This window comes from Delphinus delphis, chromosome 12, assembly GCF_949987515.2.
Source record: "Delphinus delphis chromosome 12, mDelDel1.2, whole genome shotgun sequence".
NCBI lineage: Eukaryota > Metazoa > Chordata > Mammalia > Artiodactyla > Delphinidae > Delphinus > Delphinus delphis.
In genome coordinates, this window is record NC_082694.2 from 21174974 (window position 1) to 21199976 (window position 25003).

General features: G+C 37.3%; 1 protein-coding gene across 2 annotated transcripts in view; it reads right to left on the minus strand.

Moving 5' to 3' along the window:
* The window catches only part of CTNNA2 (catenin alpha 2), a 1196494-nt gene that overhangs the window by 833163 nt on the left and 338328 nt on the right, over positions 1-25003 (minus strand). The gene's annotated exons all lie outside the window — the stretch shown is intronic.

Genomic DNA, 25003 nt, shown 5'->3' on the forward strand with positions numbered 1-25003 from the left:
AGAAGAGGTGACATATAGACACACAAGAGGAGAAGACCACATGAGGATGAAGGCCGAGATTGAAGTACTAAAGCTTCAAGTCAAGGAACACCAAACATTGCCAACAAACCACCAGAAGCCAGGAAGGGACAAGGAAGGACTCTCGTCTTCAGGTTTCAGAGGGACCATGGCCCTGCCAAACCTTGATTTTGGACAGAACTATAGGAGAATAAATTTCTACTGTCCGAAGTCACCCAGTTTGTGGGACCTCATTACCACATCCCTAGGAAACTTATACAAAAGAAGACACGTGTACCCACTTTGTGAGATAAATTGCATTTTATTTTTTTTTATTTTTTATAAATTTATTTATTTTAGGCTGTGTTGGGTCTTAGATACCGCGTGGGCTTTCTCTAGTTGCAGCGAGCAGGGGCTACTCTTCATTGTGGTGCATGGGCTTCTCATTGCGGTGGCTTCTCTTGTTGCGGAGCACAGGCTCTAGGCACGTGGGCTTCAGTAGTGGTGGTTCGCAGGCTCTAGAGCGCAGGATCAGTACTTGTGGCGCATGGGCTTAGTTGCTCCGCGGCATGTGGGATCTTCCCAGACCAGGGCTCAAACCCGTGTTCCCTGCATTGGCAGGAGGATTCTTAACCACTGCGCCATCAGGAAGCCCTAAATATATTTTTTAAATGTATTCTACATCTCAACTTTGGTTGTTAGATTACTGAAAAATTATTCAACCACCAAGATTTCCCACAAGAGTTTGAACTGAAGTCATTAAAATTCACACTCACAGTAAAATTTTAGTCATCCAGGGACCAGCCTTCCAGAATCCCAAACTCCTCTAATGACTGCTGACCCAAAAGTAGGCAGGGTTACAATGTTAGCAATATCAGGTGCAAAAAAGAAGCCTTCCACGAGTGCCAAGGAAGAGAGACCTATTGCCAAGAGGATCTGACGCTCCAAAGATTGAACCCAGTGTTGAATGGCTGTCATGCTCTGATTGATAGGAATTGTATGTGAAAAATCATCCCTTCCATGCAAGGCTGGGAACTGAACCAGAAGTAGCAGGAAGCAAAAGAAACAAGAAACAGGAAAACTGGAGATCCTTAATGGCAGCATTTAGAAGTGATGCTGGGGCAGTGAGCAGTAGATACTGCACCGTACCAGTCAATGATGAGAGAGTCAGAGAGGAGAGGCAGTTCTGCAGCATAGAAAGTATCAAGATTCCTTATTAGAGGTCTCACCTCTCACAGCCTCATTCTCCCTGGGACACACAGAAATCACAGGTCTGCTCTGCAGCATATGTAGGCTAATACACAGGGAGATACTGCCCTAAAGCTAGTAAAATCTCAGTTGCTCATTGAGCAAACCACCCTAAGGGGATATCAAACATCCAGCAGCTCACTGTACTTGGTAACTCTGATAGTCACCCTAAAGACTTAATAATGACTGAAATGTTTGGTAATTTTCCTGCCTACATTAGCTGACTGATTCTATCTACAAATTTCATTGCTATTGCAAATATAAAATTGTATTAGAAAGCTGATTTAATGAAAATAAAACATCCATCATGGATTCGGTAATGTAAGACTTTTAAACAAATAACTTAAAGACAGAAATTTTAATGTGATTTTGCCTAGAATTCCAGTAAATGTCAAACACTAAAAAGTTCTTTATAAGTAGAGTATGGTCTAGTGTAATGTTTGTAACTTATCTTGAATATTCCCATAATAACATCACTGATATTTGTTGAATGATATTCTCACTGAGCATCCATTATATGTCATGTATTATGCTGGGTGATAATGATAGCGTCAATATTACTGAAGTATGTCTACCTCCAAATACCCTAAGGTCTGATGACTACATCATTGAAGTCATCCTTGAGTCCACTGGTAAAACTGAAAAGACAAATAATATTAAAAATGTTAAGTCGATTGCAGACGTTGTAAATGTGACCAAGTGATTTTCTAAAGATACGAAATATTCCTAACGAAGGAGGGTTTCTTCAGTATTTGAATCATTGTCCAGGAAAAACACGTGATTGCATTCTACTTGCAGGCTACCTATATGGAAGAAAATGTATCAGTCATTGTCCCAGGAAAACAAATTCTAAAGCAACCACCAGAACTATTAGATTAGGTTTTTAGATATGCAACCAAAATCCAAGCACAACATGATAGCTCGTATTTATGATGATATCCCTGAGGCATTAAGAAAATGTTTAAATAGATATTTAACAGTATAGATAACAATTAAAAACTCTGTAATCATAATAGCCATTTAAAAATAAAACAAAACAGGGCTTCCCTGGTGGCGCAATGGTTGAGAGTCCGCCTGCTGATGCAGGGGACGCGGGTTCGTGCCTCGGTCCGGGAGGATCCCACATGCTGCAGAGCGGCTGGGTGCGTGAGCCATGGCCGCTGAGCCTGCGCGTCTGGAGCCTGTGCTCCGCAACGGGAGAGGCCACAACAGTGAGAGGCCCGCATACCGCAAAAATAAATAAATAAATAAATAAATAAATAAATAAATAAATAAATAAAACAAAACAAATAAAAACTGTAAATCCCTAGGAATAAAACTAAGAAAAACGTTAAATACCTTTAAGGAGGAAATTATAAAACCATTGAAATATATGAAATAAAATATGATGAAATATAGAGATATGCCCTAATGATAATTAAGACTCAGTATTTAAAGATGGAAATTCTTTCCAGATTGATGTATAAATTCTATGCAACTTTAATCAAGATCCCAACAGAGTTCCCTTGTAGAGAAATTAATAAGATGATACTGAAGTTCAGATTGAGGAACAAAGGGCCAGTAAAGAATAGCCAAGATAATTCTGAAGAACTACAAAAAGGAGATGAGGTTTTGCCCTGCCAGATATCAGTATTTATTAATAAGCCATAGTAATTAAGTCAAAGTGGTATGCATGCAAAAACTGACCAACGGAATAACAGAATAAAGTAGCTTGCAACAGCCTAACTTATACATGTAAACAGGACCTATGACAAATGGGAGACGGATGGACTGTTTAATAAATGGTGCTAATTACTGGCTATGAATAGGGAAAATAATAAACAAGATCTTAATTCACAAAATAAAAATCAAAGATAAAGACTAGTGTAAAAGTGAAACTTTTAAACATTTAGGAGTACATATTTATGGTATTGGGATAGAAAAGAAGTTCTTAAGGACACACAAAACACCCAACAAAGAAAAGATCAATAAAATTATGTTTAAAAAAAACTGTATGTAAAAAATAAGGCATGAACAAAATGAAAATATTAGTCACAGACCAGGAGCGTATATTTGCAAACAATACATAAAATACAAAGTTTTTTTTTTTTTTAATTGAAGTATGGTTGATTTACAATGTTGTGTTCATTTCAGGTGTACAGCAAAATGATCCAGTTATACATACTTCTTTCAGATTATTTTCCCTTATAGGTTATTACAAACTATTGAGTATATTTCCCTGTGCTAAACAGTAGGTCCTTGTTGGTTATGCATTTTCTGTATAGTCCTGTGTATATGTTAATCCCAAACTCCTAATTTATCCCTCGCCCACCTCTTTCCCCTTTGGTAACCATAGTGCATTTTCTATGTCTTGTATAAAAAGTTTTGTTTATAAAATTTCTGTTTTATATATAAAGTTGATCTGTATCATTTTTTTTAGATTCCACATATAAGCATTATCACATGATATTTGTTTGAGTATCCAAAATATAAGTATAGTTAATTTAGAGGAAGAAGAACAAACGACCTAATGGAAAAGTAAGCAAAGGAAACAAACGACCAGCAGGCCCAAATGGCTGATAAATAGATGAAAAGCCCAGCAACTGAAGATATGGAAATTGAAATAACAGACACAGTTTTGCACCTAAAAGACTGGGAAAAAATACCAAACACTGTGATAAAATTTAGTGAGGATGTTGGAAACAGGAAATCTCACATACTGCCAGGAGCAATATAAACTGTTACAGTTACTTTAGAGAATATTTTCAAAATATCTAGTGAAGGTGAATGGTAGATACCATAGGACTCTGAAATTCAACTTTCAGTCAGCATAAGAGAAAAAAGACAGACCTAAGAACAAATCACTGTCAGTTATTGTCCTAGGAAAACAAGTTTCAGGACAACGGTTAGACCTTATACATATTTATGGGCTGCCTTATTTAACAATTCTACTTATAGCTATATTCCCACAAGACACTCTTGTACTTGTTCACAAGAAGAGGCTCAGAAAGATTTGTTTACTGCAGCTCTGTGTGTTACAAGCAGACACTGGAAATGCTCCAAATGCCCAACAGTAAGAAAATAGTTAATCTCTGCATCCAATAGAATAATACAAGAAATCAACTAGGTTCATTTAGTTAAGTTAGACAAATGCAATGATAAATGATATTTTCAATATAGTACTACTAATGTAAATATTAAAGAAATTACAAGTAATTGTATATATTATTTATAAATGAATATATGTATTGCAAGAGGAATTCATTAAAAAGATTTCAAAAGGAAATCAAAGAAAAGATTCTTCATGGCAAGACTGCTCTGTGGGAGATATTAAGACAGAGAAAAGGATCTCTCCCAAAAATATCTGTTTATATTACTTTATTGGCTCATACTTGACAATTAAAGGATGATACAGGGCACCCCAATTTGAATACACTGGTTTTTCAGGGTGACATGTGATAAAGAGCAAGAAATCGAGACTGAACTAAATGGAAGGATGTTTCCCACCAGCCTTTGGGATGGTTACAAATCCACTGTTTTGATTGAAGGACGTATTGTCTGGAAGAGGTAACTATTACTGGCATGAGTTCTTAACTGACAATTTTCGCTAAAATTCACTCTCTCTGAAGAGAGAGAAGGGTGGTGAGAGCATTGCTTTTAATCGGGCAAGGAGTCTGAAAAAGGTAGGCATTTCAGTGTAGTTAAAAAAAGAAAAAAGGCCCTGAGCTCCTAGGCTAGTTCCCAGAGGAATCAGAGGCCAGGAGTAAAGCTGAGGGCAATGACGCTGGAAGACATTTTCTGCTTTGCAATTTTGCCCAGGGCCAGCCCACCTTTCTAATGTAACTCCATTTTCAGCACAGCGTAAACCCCCTTGAGAGCCATGGAATTGGGTTCTACATATTATGTTAAGCTTTTGAGTAAATTCTCCAAATCTAACGCCAGAAGAGAGTCCAGGTAATCACATACCTTAAATCCTTTCTTTCTGTTTGGTGAGCTTTCCAATTTATACATAGATTAATGTGTTTACAAATTTACCTTTCCTAAGGGTTTAATGTTGGCTCATATTTAAATCGGTTTCATTTCCTAAGAACAAAACTAGTAAGAAGGGATCACTGCAATCAGCAGTGATAGAAGACAGAATAATATTTTTAAATTTCCAAGAATAGTGAAAACAATGGTTGATGGAGGAATGGCTGGATACACTGTTGATACTGTCACATCTGGTGCTAGCATTGCTCAATAACCACCTCAAGGCCTTGTGCAGACACCTAAGAAGGCTTCAACAAATGCTCATCCTGATTAATATCCAGCGATTCAGTAACACAAGTACTGTGACTGAATGTCAAAATGAAATCGCGGACGGGCCTGCTTCTGTCTGGATGCCTATGAAGACAAAGGACGGAGGCTCTGTCTGGTCTCTTCCAGCAAAACAAAACATGACTAAACTATCTATATGAGCATAATGGCTAGAGAGGCACACCAGAGCTGCCAAGTTCATGGAGGTAAAGGGAGAAAAAGCCAGGTCGTGTCAATGTATGTAGATGGAGTAGTATTGAGGAGAGGAAGCATATTCGGAATTTAGCTGCCACAGAAATAACTTCCTCAGGTGGAAGTCAAGGAAACAGCATAGGCAACTCCATTAGTGGGACAAATCTGTCCGGCAATCGAGAGCCCTTGATTAGCAAATGCTTTATAAAAACCAGGGAGGCCTAGACCCTAGGCAGAACTTTCACCACAGGGGACTAACCATGCATTGTTTCAGATAATAGCAAGGCAACACTTCCCCTAGGTAGCGTAGGAGGGTTTCCATTCTCAATTTGTTGGGTATTGAACGTGGCCATAGGCAATGCAGGCCATCCATTTTAGAAATGCACCAAGTGTGATAAACGAGATTGACGTTGGGGGGGTCTATCACAGGGCGAATGAAAAGCTTACCAGGAAAATGACTAAGGGTACTTTATTTTAGAGCCAAAACTTGAGGAAAAGCCAAATGCTTTAAGGAATGAGTGAACTACAGTTTGGTTTCACATGCCTGAGAAGATTATTGGAAAAAAAAAAAGGAAAGGTCAAATATCAAAAAGAAAACAAAACCAAAGAAAATGCAGACATTGTGACTCATCTGCATGAAATGTACTGGAATATTTGTAATGAATTAGAGGCTACAATAAGTAAGTAGGGAATGAAAAGAAATATGGGAATGCAAACTTTTTTTTAAATTGGAGGTTAGAAGATTGAAGTCGCTCTAGTAATGATTTTAAAAACGTGTATTCTCAGTGAATGAACAAGGAGAACAAAAGAATCCATCTAGTAAAATGACAGTAGGAACTGGAAATGAGGCATGAGGAAATAGCTGAATTACCAATTACCTTGAAACAACCTTTATAGAGGAAAAGCAGGAGTGCCATCCAAATAAGTTATCGTATTTCCCAGTATGATTTTGAAGTCAAATTGTATTAAGAGAAAAATGTGGGAAGGATTCAATGCTTCTCAAGTTATGTGAAGCAACACAGACAGAAAATACCTTGCTTATCTAAAAACACTAAAAAATGATGATATTTAAAACCATGGACAGCAGATATAAATAGAGAAGAGGATCTAGGACTGAGCTCTAATCTAAAAGAGTAAGAAGTGCACTTCCCTGGTGGTCCAGTGTGTAAGACTCCGAGCTCCCAATGCAGGGGGCCCGGGTTCGATCCCTGGTCAGGGAACTAGCTCTCACAGGCATGCCGCAACTAAGAAGTCTGCATGCCGCAACTAAAAGATCCCTCATACTGCAACTAAAGATCCCGCATGCCACAACTAAGACCTGGCACAGCCTAAATAAATAAATTAAATAAATAAACATATAAAAAAGAATCTCTGCATTCATCTTTTAAAAAATAAAATAGTAAGAAGATCCAGTCACAAAAATCAGAAAGGAACAGCAAATGACAAGGGGAAAACAGATGTTCTCAAAGTCAACTGAAGTCAATATATCAAGAGGTGGAAGTGGTCAGTAGTACCAAATGCTAGTGAGACACTGAGTAAAGTTAGAACATGACAAGAGCGATTTCAGTGGGATGATGGGCTCATAGGTTTGAAGTGGACCTCTCAGAAAAGAGAGGGTAGATTGACCAGAAAAATATATTAGAATTGCCAGGCATTGCCAAGGTCCCACTTGAGGTTTGCAGTCATATTTCTGGATTTTGCCTTCATTATCTGGCAGGCTTAACCCTTTTTGTGCCAACCTGCTTCTATTTGTTTTCCCCCTAATGCCTTAGCAAATCCAATGGAAAGAAAGAGACATTTTTCCCACGACTGCCAATAAAAATTTGACTGAGGTCTCACCTATCAGACTTCAGCCCTTGCTCAGGCTCGGTCTCATTGCTGTGTTTGGGGGGATGCTGTGCTCTGATTAGCAGGGCTGTGTGTCCTCCCCAGGAGCTTCTGTTGCAGTGGATTCAGCCCCATGAAACACAAGCATATGATGGGGGGAGAGTGGCTTCCCAAAGAAACCGATAGTATATATTACCATGTGAAGGAGGAATAGAAACTGAACAAAACAGCCAATATTCACTTCTGTATATCATTGGCATATCATTTACTGGAAAATTTGCAAGGGTGAGTCAAATGTCATAAGTGACCTCTAAGAACTTTTCTGTTCTAATAATCTTGAATTCCCTAGCTTTCAAACTCCCAAATTGGGCACCTTTGGCTGGGAACAGGAATGATCCCACAGTCATATTATTGATGATTATCATCAATCTTCTGAAATATTCACCAGCTATACCTATTCAATACATAAAAAATAAAAGAAAAATAAAAACAGGGCTTCCCTGGTGGCGCAGTGGTTGAGAGTCTGCCTGCCGATGCAGGGTACACGGGTTCGTGCCCCGGTCCGGGAAGATCCCACATGCCGCGGAGCGGCTGGGCCCGTGAGCCATGGCCGCTGAGCCTGTGCATCCGGAGCCTGTGCTCCGCAACGGGAGAGGCCACAACAGTGAGAGGCCTGCGTACCGCAAAAAAATAAAAAATAAAAGCAGTAAAAAGAGAGAGAGAGAGAGGGGTTTGAAAAGGAATTCTGGGCTATTAGCTTTAAGGACCTGAATGACACAAGGCCTTACAAGGAAAACATTGTAAATATGAGCATACTAGAGGTGACTTAAGAAAAAATGAAAAACAATTCAAAAGTAACTATGATATACTCCAATGGGAAAAAAAATAAATGTTTTTCTTATTTTACTTATTCCCAAATTTATTTAAATACTTTTTAGTCTAAGGACTAAAACCAAAGTTTACAGCTCTTATAAAAAATCTAATTTACTGTGAGAAACTTGTATATTTGTGCGTAAGGAAAAAACAGGATTAATTTTTTTGGTAAAATGACTAAGCAAAGTATAGTCATTTGGCCTGGTAGGTTTGTATGGATCAAAAGGACAGAGTGATTCATGGCTGTCAACACTGTACATTATCAGAGAAAAAAGACGGGGTAGGGATGAAGAGTAGCAATAGGTCACATTGGTAGCTAAAAGCATTCACAGAAAAGCCAGGTACTACCAGCACCTTTTTCAATTACCATGAATTAATAATTCTAATATTTCTAATAAAAATATAGATCCTATGTTATACCAAGCATGGTACTCTGGCAGGGCAGAATATTAAAATACCTTGGAAATTCACAAGGTAACTTTCTGGGAAGTGTCAGCCCATGGTAATAGGAACGGGCATAGGATCAAACTTGGGCAGGCTGCATTTAATTTGTAGCCTCCACAAACAACAGGGTCTTCCTTTTTACAGCCTGCATTCGTCATTTTGAATGGAAGCCTGGAGCTCTAGTTTTCTGCTTCCTGCTTCTAGACCAGCTTGTCAAACACCTCAGGCCAGGAGCCATATTGCTTTCATTATCTTCCTGGGGTGGATCACAGTGTCAAGTGCAGGTGAACATTAAATACTCCCAGATGATGGGAGCTGGGGTCGCACCTGGACAGCACTGTGAAGCAGACAGAGTTTCCCTTTGGGAGTCCCAGGAGTCCTTTGGGGTTTTTTTGAGAACCTACTCCACTTTCCCTTTTAGGGGACTGGCCTGCCACCTGCCTACTCTCTCACCCACTCTATGTAGCACATGCTGCTGCACCCCGTCCACAACTTCTCAGAACTTCTCTTTGACCCGTGGGCTGCTTCCAAGTCAGCACCAGGACTCCTTGCCCCGGGCTTTCTCTGCATTCCAGAGTGGAAGTGGCAGGGGAATAATGACAACCTCTACCGGCCCATAACCAATGACAGACAGGAGTTGATAATAACCTGGATAAATACTCGATTTTCTTTAGACCTTCCAGCAGGATAACTCTGAGATGGGTTTTACACTGAGTCCCACAGGTTACTGGCTCCCTGACCTTGTCTGTCTCTGTCTCCAGTTCCCTACAGACGTTTCCTGGGATTATCTCCTAAATAAATTACTTGTACCTGGGATTATCTCCTAAATAAATTACTTGTACTGGAATCAAGTCAACTTCTGAGGGCACTGAAATAGACATACTCCAATTAAAATCTGGTATCATTAAATAGTGTAATAAGGTCAATTATACCCTACCATGCATTGAAGCCAACATATTTTACCTATTTTGGAATAATTTGTATCTTAAGACATCTGCTTACAGGAATGCAAACTGCCCTTTTAAAAAACAGACGTGAGTAAGCAGCTGAACATAAAGTATTTTATAGCAACAAGTTTGTATACAAGGAATAAGCAGTTTCCCATTGTATTCTTCCTACAGAGCCATCTCTGATAATCATCAAACACAAGGTTCAATTACTTAAACTAAGAATAATGTCTTTTGAAGTGGTCAGATCTCAACAGATCTCAACAATTTCTTCAAGCAGAAACTGGTCCTTTCAAAGAACTCATTGGGGCAGGGGTCCTAAACGTTTCACTTAAGCACAACAATAAGTCCATGGAGGAAGGATTCAACTCAGGTTGAAGGTTTTTGACAGATCTTTAGTCAATCTAATTAATATGGGCAGTTCATCTGGGCAATTCAGACAAATATCCTAGTTCAGAACCACAAATATCCTAGTTCAGAACCACAAATATCCCAGTGGGTCTCAATCTTAAGTGTGCATCAGAATCACCTGTGCTTATGAAAACAGATTTCTGTTTTACTAGGTCTGGGCTGGGGGAGAGAATTTGCACTTCTAACAAGTTCTCAGGTGATTCAGACACTGTTAGTTGACCACACATTGAAAACCACAGCTGTAGACAATTCTTATATTCTCCTTCCATCTTTAAATTCAATAGGCTCTTCTTCATCTCCTTCAGCAAATACCACCCAACAGCAGACACTTTTTTCCTAGGACTTGTCTCTCTTGCTTTACCGCCTGGCTGAAAGTCAAGGCCGTTACTTTACAACTGATCCTTAATATAGTTTTTTTCAGTATTCTTTCTTGCCTGCTAAAGTCACCTTCTCCTTTAAGCCATCACTCTGCACAGTAAAAGGAAATCCTCTACATTCACTCAACAACGAAGGTAATTTTCTGCGAGGCAGTGAATATGAAAGATATGGTCCCCATACAAAGTTGTATTTCCATTATTTTGTACTGCTCTAGCTTATAAATGGGCAAAACCAAAATACTATGGTAATCATAATGGTTATATCTCAAAAATGTTGCATCTTAGATTTAGTTGGCAAAGACAGCATTGGCAATCTGTTGAAAATGCTATCTTTTGTATAAATGAAATGCCAAAAATAAAAGACCTTCAAGTTATTTTAATATAACAACTTGAAGGGAAAAATTATCAAATGCACAAGATCTTTAATAAAAAACTGATGCAGGTGGTTATTATATCCCCATAGCCTACTTTTAACTTAATATTTAAGTTATTGTAATATAATTTAATATATAGAACATACTACAACTAAAAAGCAATTACTTAGGAAGAGATAAAGAAATAAAAGGATGCACAAAAGGCATCTTTTTTAAGATTCAAGAACATAATATGTTTTCCATAGACCACATAAAAGTTATAAAAATGTGACTTGGTTTTCAGAAAATACAACAGTAGACCAATACCAATCAGTTTTTATTCAACTCTGATTTTAGATACCTTGCATAGGATTGTTCGTGTTTACCATGCAATGCATCTGTCATTAACTGCATGACAGTGTGGTCATGATTGTCACTCATTACAGACCCTTTTTTTCCTTTTCTAAAATTTATTTAATTTTATTTTATTCCATTTTTATTGAGATATAATTGACATGCAGTACTATGTAAGTTTAAGATGCATAATGATTTGACTTACATACATCATGAAATGATTACCACAATAACCTTGGTGAACATCCATCATCTCATATATATACAAAATTCAAGAAACAGAAAAAAACTTTCTCCTTGTCATGAGAACTCTTAGGATTTACTCTCATAACAACTTTCATATATAACATACAGCAGTGCTAATTATATTTATCATGCTGTACTTTACATCCCTAGTACTTATTTATCTTATAATTGGAAGTTTGTACCTTTTGACCACCTTCATCCAACCCCCTCCCATCCCCCACCTCTGGTAACCACAAGTCTGATCTCTTTTTCTATAACTGTTTTTGAAGACATTTTTCCAAAGAACACATGCAGATGGCCACAGGCACAATCTCACCCAAAAGATGCTCAACATCACTAATCATCAGGAAACTACAAATCAAAACCACGATGAGATATCACCTCACACCTGTCAGAATGGCTATTATCAAAAAGACAACAAATAACAAGAGTTAGGGAAGATATATAGGAAAGAGAACCCTCCTGTGCTGCTGGTGACAATGTAAATTGGTACAGCCAGTATAGAAAAGGGTGTGAAGATACCTTTTTTCCCTTATTCCTTTACTTCTCAAAAGTATTGTTTCTCTTGTTAAAATATAAGACTCAAAAAATCATACAATTATGCCCAAGGGTATAGAACAATATTCCTTTCAGGGGTTATCCACAGAGTTGCTTCTCTAGCAGAAGTAGCTATGTGATTGCTGGTTGTAAAGCCTATTTTTAACTCTAGCTGTCTCTTCAGGTACATGGTAAAGCATTCCACCTGGCACACAACTTGGTCCTCATCCATGTGTCAGTTCACTGCTCCTTGTATGAAAGGTCTGTCAGTTTGTATTTTGGGATCAAAGAAACAGCTCCCCACACTCCTACACCTGCTAATCTCCTGCATGACTCCTTGTTGGTTTTCTGCCTGCAATCCAATTATGCTTTGCCCAACTTTCAGTTGTGTTCAACAAAACATTCTGATTGATTATTTGCCTTTTTCAACAATTAAAATCTAATTGTTGTATGGATAATTTTGTTTTGACTAAATATTTTAAAGCTACCAGAGCAGCCTGAACTTCAGACATTCTTCTATCCTCAAAAAATACATAATTTCCTTGAGAAATGTCACGTGGCTTTATGCCATAAGCCTGGATGTCTTCAATAAAGTGAACAGTGTCTCTGAATCCAATTTAAGGGCTCCTCATTGTCTTCCTGAGTCTGGATGTGATCTGATTATCTCCTTTCATTGAATTATGCCACTCTTTAAGCCCAGTGGAAAGCCTGTCCCAATAAGCCTCTATTCTCTTTCCTTGATGATTGTGTTTAAAGATGATCATACTTGTGAAATCAGAAAGGAGCCTGTACACAGAGCCCTCATTGAAAGGCAATGGAAGCAGCTGACATTTGTCGAATCAATCTCTCATAAAAGCGCACACACACACACATTTTCCTGTTCCTTGGTGTTATGACTTGTGACAGCAAGGGTCACCCTGAGCTCTACTCCTTGCTCGGTCCCTGAAGACACCTGGATAGAAAGATGATGATGGCCCTAGATGGTCCAGGAGGTTTTGAGTACTTAGTTTGGTTGAGGCCAAACCTTCCATTGTCTTGAACCCCTATAACTGCCCCTAGTCTGATTACCAGGACTGTGGAACTGTGGAGGATGTAAGGCATAAGGAATGACAAGTACTTACCCTCTCATCACATTGTCTCTGACAAAGTCCAGACATTGGTCTCTAATCCAATCCATCCTTCCTCTATTTGCATCCAGATAATTTTATCTGGACATTATCAAATTTTCCTCTGGGCACTAATATCCCATAGTTTTCAATGCTTTATTTCTCCAAATAGTACTTATGAAAGAAAAAAATACACCATGTAAGTGGTCACCTATAGAATCTTAATGTCTCAACTAATTACCATGTTATTTTTCCTTTTTACTTTGTAGTGGGCAATACTAATATTCAGAGTAATATACAGATTGGCATTTCTAACATCTAATTATTGTATTTTCTACCATATATGTCACTTTTTTATATGTGTCTAGAATATATTTCATAATAACAATCTTTTTTTTATATTTTGGGAAAGTGAGTTCCATCCAGAGACAAAAACAAAACAGTGAAAAAGAGGGGGAACAGCATTTATAGTTCTTCCATCTCAGCATAATGTCATAATATCACACAATATACAGCATCATTATATTGCTAATAATATACTGATATTTACAGCATTACATTGTGATAAAGCAATCATTCATTTATCCAAGGTAATGAGAAATGGATATTTGCATCTTCTTCTAAATGCTGGAGACACTTAGGGTATGGTCCAAGCGTGTTCATTTCTCTCTTTACATTCTTTTCCTAGATCAACCTAGCCATCCCCCTATGACTCTAAATATCATCTATGTGATATCTCCTAAGTTTCTGACTCCAACCCTTACCTTGTCTATAATTTCAAATTCTTATTTCCAATTATGTTTTTATAGCACTATTTTTGTGTCATAGAGTCTTAATCTTGATCCCAAACTGAATTCTCCTTTCCATACTCTCCCCTACTGCTCAAATTTAATCTATACCTTGTCTTCCACTTTTTAGTAATGGCACAACCATCTCCCTCAGCTACTCAAGCCAGATAACTGGGAGAAATATTTTTCTTTCCCCTTTCCACTTCCATATTCCACAGATACCAGACTTCCCTTAATCATCACTACCCACATTTTGACCCATTTTACCTCTCACCTAGACGATTAAAAAAAAATCCCAACTGGTGCTTCACCATTTCACCTCCAATCCATTTTTCAACATGGCAAGCAGAATAGTCTTCTAGAATTTTAAAGCATCATCACTTTAACGTCCTGTAATGCCTTCCATTGAACTTAGACTGAACCCTTGTCTTGCTGAATGCATGATTCAGCTCCTGTTGCCCCCTTCCACCTCGCTTTGTTTCTATCTTGTTCTCTGTCTCTAACTTCAGCTACAATAGCCCTATTTCATTTATTAGAGCTCAGCAAGTGCCTTCCTTCTTAAGAATCATACTGCTCAGGCTTTTTTCTGCCTGAAAAGCAACACTGTCCCTCTTCTTATCATAATCAGCTCTCTTTCAATCTTGAAATATCATATGAAAACACACCTCAGACTTGCTGTCCTTGGCCATCCTCTCTGAAATAGTTCCCTCCTCTCATCCACAACCATAGTAACATTCATTTCATTTACTTTATATATCACCTTATTTTTGTTTACTTGTTTCAAATCTGTCTCTGCTCACTGGATTCATGTTCTTGGAGGGTAGAAGCTATTTCTGTAGTTTCATCACTATCACCTGTTGCCTGCAAACTGGTTAGCATATAGTAAGCATTTAATAAAAACTTAATAAAAATGTTATATATAGTAATGAGTATGATGTTTATAATAATATCAGTATAACAGCTCTTACTAAGATATAGACACTGTTCTAAGCATTTTCTGTGTATTAACTCATTTAAAGAGATAAGTACTATTATCATCCCTCTCTGAAGCACAGAGAGGTTAAGTACTGGCTAAGTAGCAGAGCGGGGATTCAAATCTTTGTCTTCTGTCCCCACCAACCAAGCTCATAACTATCCTGCTAGGCCACCTGTTAAAATGTGAGGTTGAACAAAGATCAAGGAATCCAAGGGTAGTAAAATATATTTAATAAAATATATAAAAACAAAACACAGAGATTACCAAAGGCCAAGGAATTTAAAGCCAAAATACATTTAATAAAAAAAAAAAAAAACTGTACCAAAACAAGGTGAACTTTATTGATGATTTAGAAGGTGTATGTGGGTCATGAAGCATCTCAGCATATCATAATGATTATTGGGCATCTACAGTAGCTGAAGAATGTAGAACATAAGTCCAATCTCACCTGACCACGTACAATATCTTTTATTTTAAAAATATCTTGTTTGGGCTTCCCTGGTGGCGCAGTGGTTGAGAGTCCGCGTGCCGATGCAGGGGACATGGGTTCGTGCCCCGGTCCGGGAAGATCCCACATGCCGCAGAGCGGCTGGGCCCGTGAGCCATGGCCGCTGAGCCTGCGCGTCCGGAGCCTGTGCTCCGCAACGGGAGAGGCCACAACAGTGAGAGGCCTGCGTACCTCAAAAAAATAAAGAAATAAAATAAAATAAAAATATCTTGTTTAAGATCATTCAGATTGATTTTTACTTTATATAAGTTCAAAAGGCAATGCCAGCTGTTTGACCAAACTAGGCTAAATTTTGAGAAAAGAGGGGCATTATTAATGCTGAGTAGTTTGCAGACTCACAAACATTGGGACAGCGGGCCTGTTCCTTGAAAGGCAATCTGGAAATATACCACATGGTTTGTAATGTTCTCAAACTGATGTCTCATCCTCAGATTCATTGTGATGCTCTCGAAAATTACCATACAACCCCAAAGCAGCCCATGGATACATTCATTGATTGGCTCATGTAGCTACTAAAAGTTATTTCCAACCAGAGTGACCCATGCTTGAGGCATGATAACTGCAAAATAAATTGGAAAATAGAAGAAAGGAGGATGCTATTTGTCCTCTGGGTAATTCAGAGAAATCATATTTGGCAACAGCAAGTTGTGAAAACAACATTTATCAGCATCAAAACCAGATTCCAGGGGCAATCTGACATAGAGACCATTATGTGGACTCTCAGATGTTCAAAAGTTGAAGTACAGTAGATTGCTTGAAAAGATAAAGACTGGGCTCTGCCTGTTTTCATTTCTCCCTACGTGCTTTTCAAGATCTTACCTCATTTCCTTTCCCTCTTTTACCTGTGGATTCTGGCTTCTTTCCAAAATAGGCACAACTCCCCTGATTTAGTATTATTTTGGCTTCTTACAAAATCTTTATATTTAATCCTCAGGTGTAAACAAACTTCTTCAATCTCTCTAACTAAGACTAAATATAAAACCAGGTCTTAGGGTTGTTAACCAACCAGAGCAATTGGTGGCATTTGGGAGGTGGGGAAGGGGATTTAAAAATGATAAGCAACTTTATTTTCCATGTGATTTTCTATAACTTATAATATCATACACAACAATATCTCAATATCATTATAACAAGGAAACATGATTAATTTGTGGTTAAATGACAAAATTCTTTAGGGTTACAACTGAACAGGAGTTTGACCACATAATCTATGAACTTTTTAGTCTTCTATCCCTGTTTCTCTGATTGTAAGAGATATACCATCCATATACTCCATGAGATGGGTTGGTTCTGTCTTTTAAATAGTTCATACTCATAAGATTTAAAATGTAAAGGCTTTTTATTATTCACAGACTTAATAGATATTTATTGATTGCCTATTATTCTTCTTCATAGAGCCATGGCTCAGGCCCTGACTACTGAAACATTTCAATGAATATAAGCCACCCTGCTCTGATGCTGTAATGGGAGGACCTGACTGGGGTCAGGTCATCAAGTAAGTCACCTCTGAGGAAATGATATTTTACTGACATCTAAAACATGAGGAGGAGAAAACCGGAACAGGCAAAAAGACCAGCATATGACAGGGGAGAGCCTTTCAAGGTCAAGGGATTGAAGGTGTATACGACTGCAATCATCTGAGCAGGGATGGTGGTGGGCAGAGTGGAGAGGGAGGGTATGAAATGTGTCCTAAGGAACTGGGAGGAGACAGATCACACATGGCTTTACAGGCCACACTCAGGAGTTCTGTCTTTATCCTAAAAGTACAGAGAGCCCCCTGACATGTTTTAAATCGGGAGCCCAGGTAACAAGGAATGTGCCCTGGAAAGGGCCCTCTACAGAGTACAGAAGAGACTACAGGGGCCCAAGTGGAGGTGGGCAGCCCTGTGAGGAGCCATTGCAGTGACCAGAGAGCAAACGATGATTTGGACCAGGAGGTACAGGGGTGGAAAAGCAAAATGAGTTGAGGGATGTTAGGAGGCAAAGTGAGCCAGACTTGGGAGCAAACTGGATATCAGGGTAGAGGGAGAGGAAGGTGTGGAGAATGACTCCTGTGTTATTATGTTCTTCATATCATTTAACATGAATTCCACTTCATTAACAGACAAAGGTGGTTAACACAGTGCTATACTATGAGACGTTTATACTAAATATAAATGTTTATATTTGTTTATTGGGATGAAGTACTTCCTTAGGCTTAAAGTCATTTCCCCTAAATAAAGAAGAGTTTTCAATTAATAAAAAATTGTCCACTAAGCTAAATTAGCAGCAAAAAAATATAGTGAGTTTGTTGTAATAACTTTGGGAGAAACAAAAAGCACTGAATTTCTATTACATGTAGGGAATTGATTAATATAATATTAGTTTTCTAAACATGAATTAAAAAAATATTAATCACTGATCATGATGAAGAAACACTGGACTCAAATATCAACACCCAAGTAATTGACAACAGAATTTTCATTAGTGTAATCGTAACTTTCAGAAATAAAGCTACCAAAGGATAGGCAGATAATTTGTTTTGAAGTGTAATATCTGAGCAGTTATACTAGCAAAGGCATCACATTCTTTTTATACATAATAAATTATAACTTAAATGATTATGGAAAAGGGTAAAAGAAAGCATTCTATTTCAAGATTTTAGTAAACCAGTGTTATAATTTTCTTAAGTTTTATCAATAGTTTGTAAAATACATATAAGACTGTAATACAGCTCTAGGTTTCAACATCTAGTAGACATCAATTCAAGTTACACTCCAAACACCCTAACCAGGCTCTTGTTCTACAATCTCTGTAGGGGACAAACCCATTGATTTCCTATCTGTCCATCATATATGTTACTTATTTCAAAAACTAAATTCATAATTTTTTTTTCAGTAAGATTACATATATTATGTTCTTCCTCAATATTTGATATGCAGTACAGAATGTATCTTATACTTCGTTTTATTCTTTAATTTTTATATATCTCCTGTTCAACTAGTTTTATACACTCAAAATAACGTTGTTTTTCCCTGATCATTTGATAAATTGTTCAGCATCTAAAAACACTTAAAGCATAATAGGTGAATGAATAAATGAATTTTCTTTATCTTACAGGAGAGTTAATAGTTCACACCAACTTGTATTTGTTTGTTTTGCTTTTCTTCTTAACATGACAAGCTAAAGAAAAGTTTGGGGTATCCTTAAAATGTTTAGCTTTCAGTTTTCATGTCATTTCTATGAGATTTATTTTGCTCATGTTATATTAGTATTATGAAAACCCTATGAAGACATAAATATATTAATTGAAATGGAACCAACCATCCTAGGAAATACATGAAAGGCAATGATACCATTAACAGTTTTCTACAAAATTTCCATTTGGAAAAATCTGTTCTTATGTAATAGTTCAGTTGATACTGGAAAAATAAATAAATATTGAATGGGAGAACAGAGTTTTCTGTGTTTAAACTGAAGCTGTGCACCTAAGCAGCAATATTTCCCAGCACAAGTCATATCATTTTGAAGAACTTGGGAGGTACTGAAGTTAAAAGAGGAGTGAATATAAATTTTTCAGATGTTTCACAACAAATATGGTGAATTTCAAAAGTTTCCTTTCTCCTCCTTCCCTTTATAATAAAACTATGTGAATGATGGCTATAATTTGTTGAGTGTGTATATATATATACAGAAAATTTACAATGAACACATCACTTTGACTCCAGGAACGCCAGGACTAAAATATTCCCTATGTTTTCAACTATTACGAGTAAATTGAAAGACATTCCAAAGATAAGGATTTCAGCCAAGTGGGAAACCTGCAGCTTCCATCTGTCATGTATGGGTGCAGTGCTTGCTACTGTCATAGTGTTTCCTAGTAATTGAACTTCCACTTTCGAAAATAAACCTTGTTTGTGTGTTACATGAGAATCAGGATGAAAATTCCTGATGTGCTAAGAAAAGGAAAAATGTGCACAATAATATATGAATCAAATTTCCCAGAGAGTTCATAGAAGATGGGCATTACATATGTAAGAATATAATAAAACAACCATGGTCTAACAACATCAGCCTTTATTGTTGTAAACAATAAATGACCCTTGAAAAATTGTGTGCATTTTAATCACCTTCCAACTGAATTCCATTTTAGTTTTGGGAACATTTTATCTTCCATTTGAAGTTCTTAAAATATCAATGGAAGCTGTCATTTTTTCTGATGTTCTTAACCCACATGTATTGATAGATACTCAAGTCCTTAAGAGACTCACAACATAGAATTCCAGAAATCCATTCACTCACGTGCCGGTCATTCCTTAGCACTGTGCTAAGAACATACAGAAATGCAAATGGTCTCTATATGCTAGGAGTTATGAGATTGGAGGAGACAGAGAAGTAAACAATTCAGTAAATAATTACAAGAGACTTGTATGTATTGGCATAACATTAGTATACACAGTAAGTCATGGAACACAGAGTAGGGGTCCATGCAGTTTTCAAGATGGAGAACAAATAGTAAACAGAGCCAAAACAATACTTGTTTTTTGTTTTGTTTTGTTTTGTTTGTAATTAGTGCTTTATTTATTGAGTTTGCTTGAAATACAAAGATTATCTATCTATCTTTATCTATAACTGCATTTCAAATCCTCGAGGATGTGATACAAAATTTGCAGGAAAACAGTTAACAAAGCCTAAAAAACAAACAAACAAAAAGCCTTTTATATAACTTGCATAAAGGAGAAGTTGGGCAATAAACGTATTAAAATTTCAAGATTCTAGGGTGTAGGGGTCCTCAGTCTTACCTAAAATGTCATCATTAAGAGTCTTTTAGGAAAAACTCACAATATCCATTTAAGAAAAACATCAAATATGCTAATTTTTATATTTACACTATATCTTAAATAATACTAAATTATGAAAAATGAATAATATAAAAGTGAGCAAAAAAGTAAACTTCTTAACGAAATCTGTTGTCCTCTGCTTTGGTTATATAATGGCAGGCATTATTTTTAAGGTAAAGAGCACTGAGAAAAATAAGTACTTAAGGGCAGTTAAGAGATATGTAAATAACCCAGGATCTAATGAGTCTTACTGAAAAGGGCAAATTAAAAATTGAAGCCAAATATGCAAGAGGGTAAACGTGATATTAGCAAACAGCATAAAGTTCTTCATCACATATCTTCAAAAGTTCCCTTTTTGCGAGAGGAGGGTGATTTACATTGGTGGCGTAACATGATTTTGAGTGAATGGCCCTCCAGCTGTATGCTTTATCTCCTTTCTTTAAATCCTGTAACAATCTGCTGTCAGGATCACTCTGTCCTTTATTCAAGTTACCTGTTCCTCTCCTGTCCCTTTCACATCCTCAGACCTCAATCAAATTAAATGCATGTTGAAGGCAAAGCTCACGTCCTCATTTTGGTTTTGCATTTGGTGATTCACACAGACCTCATAAAAGATCTCACAAGAGAAGGTGACTGTGAGTTGGGTGCTGAAATACTAAGAGAGGTCACCGGTCGCCAAGAGGAAAACCCATCACAGACAGAGCAAAGGGAAAGGGTGAGACACAGGACATGGTTCAGTGTGGTTACGGTATTGCCGGAGAAAGGGTGTGCAGCAGAGAACACCTTAGGAGACAAGACTGAAAATGTAGACGAGAGCCTGATCACAGCTTTCTTATCCTAAGGGCAATGCAGAACCACTGGCAGGTTTTAGGCAGATTAACATTTGGTCACTGACTTAACTTCAAAAAGGGCAGAAAAGGGCGAGAGAAATAGATGACTACGTTCTCTAGTCCGGATGATCAAGAAAATGAATCTATTTCATCCATGAAATGAGATGAAGTGATGAGCTGATTTGGTTAAAAAACAAAAAAATCAATGATTTGGGGATTTACTTAATGGCTGAATTGGGAGGTACAGACAGGGAGAGCCAACAGTGTTGATTTAAACATGTGACGGTCTGAGATTTCTTTCACCTGCTAGGTGTGTCACGGTAAGGAAGCTGTTTTAACTCCCTCGTTTCCTCATTTATAAAATGGGGGATAATAATAAACTTGTTGTGAGAATTATATAATACATGAAAAGTGCTTAGACAAGTGCCAAGCATCCATAAAAGCCAAAAACATTAACACTTAGAGCAGCAGCAGTGTGTGGATCTGCCTGTGGGCAGGAAGACACACTCGTTTCGTTTCCAGGGGACTCTTTTCCTTGCCTGGCCTCTGCGTTGATCTCTTTTTCCTTGGCCTTCTTGAAACGGGACACAAGCTCCTGCTCTTCCTGTTTCTCTCCATTCTCTCTGCCCTGGTCTCTTCCTATTCCCATTCTCCAAATGTTGTTGAGTCCTCTGTTATACTTTTGGAGGCTGGGCTTTAGGCAATTTTTGAATCCTTACAATGGTCTGAAATTGTTATGGGTTAAGCTGTGTACTGCAAAAAAAAAGTATGTCGAAGTCCATAACACCTCAGCATGTGACATTATCAAAAACAGAGTTATTGCAGATGTAATTAGTTAAGAGAAGGTCACATCAGAGTAGGGTGGGCCCTTAATCAGCCCTTGTCAGACTGATATCTTTAGAAGAAAGGGACAGAGACACATAGAGAGCAAAACACATGTGACAACTGAGGCAGAGACTGCAGTAACGCAGCTGCAAGTCAAAGGATGCCCAGGCCTGACAGCCACTACAATAAAGAGGCCAGGAAGGAGCTTCCCTTACAGATTTCAGAGGGACCATGGCCCTGCCAACACCTTGATTTTGGACTGCTAGACTCAGAACCATGAGACAATATATCCCTGTTGTTTTAAGCCACCCAGTTTGTGTCACTTTGTTACAGAAGCCCTAAGAAATTAACATATAAATATTTATAATATGTGCTTTTTTCAAAGAGAGTTTTGAGCTTTCATCAGATTCTCAAAAGGACTTGAAACCCAGGAAACCTTCAGCAACAACTGTTCTTTGCACTCTCCTCTGATGATCCCATTTACTCCTGTGACTTTAACTGAAGCTGGATATCTTTGTTTCCCAGATATGTACAATAATCCAGACTTCTCTGGAGTGCTAGAAACTTATGGCCACTTGAAATCTCTGCTCACATATTCCCTACTGAGTGGAGGATATACTGAATTATGGTTACCTTCCTCATTTCATTAAATGATGCTACAATTCACTTAGCTATTTAACCCCAATACTGAGAAGGCTTCAATGATCCATAACCCCACCCATCATTAAGAGTTGTTAGCCTGACCTCCAAAATAAATCATGAATGTGTCTACTTCTCGTCCCCCTTTGCTCCCACCACCCTAGGACTGCCACTCTCATATCTTTCATGGAGTGATGCAATTGCCTCCCCAGCTGGCTTCCTAGCTTCCTCTTTTCTCTTCCTCTTATTCATTGTTTCAGTGAAGTGCCAGGACAGAGATTAACATGAAGTTAAGCACTGAGTGTTCCTCTGTTGGGTAAAGGAGTGAAAAAGGATTTTGGAGAAAGAGGAGTTGGGTTGTGAAACGTAGGGTGACCAACTCATCCTATTTTGCCCAGGACAATAGACTGAATGTTTTCCCCCTAACATCAGGGACCAGGCAAGGATGACATCAGTTGTCTCTCCTATTCACCATCATAATAAAAATTCTAGACAGTGCAATAAGGCAAGAAAAAGAAAGGAAAATAATATAGAATGAAAAGTCATAAATAAAACTATCTCTATTCAAATAAAACATAGTTGTCTGCTAGAACTAATAAATGAGTTTAGTAGGTCACAGGATATAAGGTCAATTCACACACACACACACACACACAGACACACATATACAACTATACAATAGCAATGAACAATTGGAAATTGAAATTTTTTAAAGTATCATTTAAAACAGCACAAAAAATATTTAGGTATAAATATAGAGAAATACATACAAGATCTGTATGTTGAAAACTGAAGAGAAATTTTAAAAGATCTAAGGAAATTGAGAAAAATACTGTTTTCATACATTGGAAATCTCAATAATATTAAGATGTCAGTTCTCCCCAAATCTATCCATAGGTTCAACACAATCCCAATCTGAATTCCAGCAAAAATACTTCTTAATTAAAAAAAGATGATTCAAAAAGTGATATAGAAAACAAAGGAACTTAAATATCCAAAACAAATTTGAAAAAAGATAAGGTTGGAAAATTCACACTATCTGATTTCAAGATTTATTACAAAGATACAATTATCAATATAGTGTGGTATCAATAAGTATAGACACATACCTCACATATATGGTTAACCGAGTTTTGTCAAAGGTGCAAAAGCAATTCAATGGTAAAAGGATAGTCTTTTAAAGAAATGATGCTAGCACAAATGGGCATCCATATATTAAAAAAATAAATAAATAACTTTGGTCCCTACCTCACCCATATACAAAAATTAGCTAAAAGTGAATTAAAAACCCAAATGTAAAGCCGGAAGCTATAAAACTTCTAGAAAAAAACATAGGATAAAATTGATGTGACCTTAAGTTAAGCAAAAATTTCTTAAATATAAAACCAAAAGCATAATCCATAATAGAATGAAAATGGACAAATTGGACTTTATAAAAATAAAAATGTCTCTGCTTTAAAAGATACTCTAAAGAAAATGAAAAGATAAGCCAGAAATAGGTGACATCGTCCAGTTGCAGAGGCTTTGGGATCCACCTCATCTTTCAGGCCAAAAGCATGCACTCCCTAAGCAGTTTCACCAATGACTGGGGCCTGATCATTTCTGTTCAATGAATAATTCCTCTAAAGTGGCAGGAATTCCCCACCGGCTATGCCAAGTTGTTTTCAAAGCTGCAACACGGTCTGAGGCTCCTAATACCCATCCTTCTTTCCTTGTACTCCTGCTCCTGTTCCCTCTCCCTTTATCTTTCATACATGCAATCTTTAATAATTTTTTTGGCATTTCTAATTCCAGAGGATCCAAACTGGCACAGTAAGTAAAGCCTCAGTCATTTAGAGCACTGTAATCCATGGCAAGAATCTGCAGACTTACCTCCTCAAGAGAAAGTGTTCTGAAGTACTTTATATCATACCCATCAGCATTTCAATTACATACAGTACATTTCACAAGTTAAGTGCTATGTAAAAAGTAATTTTTTTAAAGCAGATTTGATATCATAGACCATGGTGAATCCTTAAAGGAAGATAATAGGAGCAATCAGCTACTTTAAAAATCTGGAAAGTGCTGCTATTTTGCAAGTTTGGGTTATCCACTTATAATTTCATAATATAAAGGTAAGAAGTTTCATAAATGCAAAAGAACAAGAAAGCCAGTTACCATACTAGAAAAGTACAATTTTCTGCTAACATTCTTAGCTTTCCTCTTCCAGAACAATATCTTGGTATTTACAATTCACATAATAGCATTGTATTTTTTAAAAGCAAGAGGGGCAGCTGTAACTTCAATAAAAGATTTTAAATACATCAGCACTTTTCTTCCTTAAATGTGTAATGTAACTGCTGTTCATTCAATGCAAGCACTTTAATTCATTTTTAGAAAAGAAACTTTAACAACTTTCGAGGAACTAATATATTGTTTGAACACTGAATG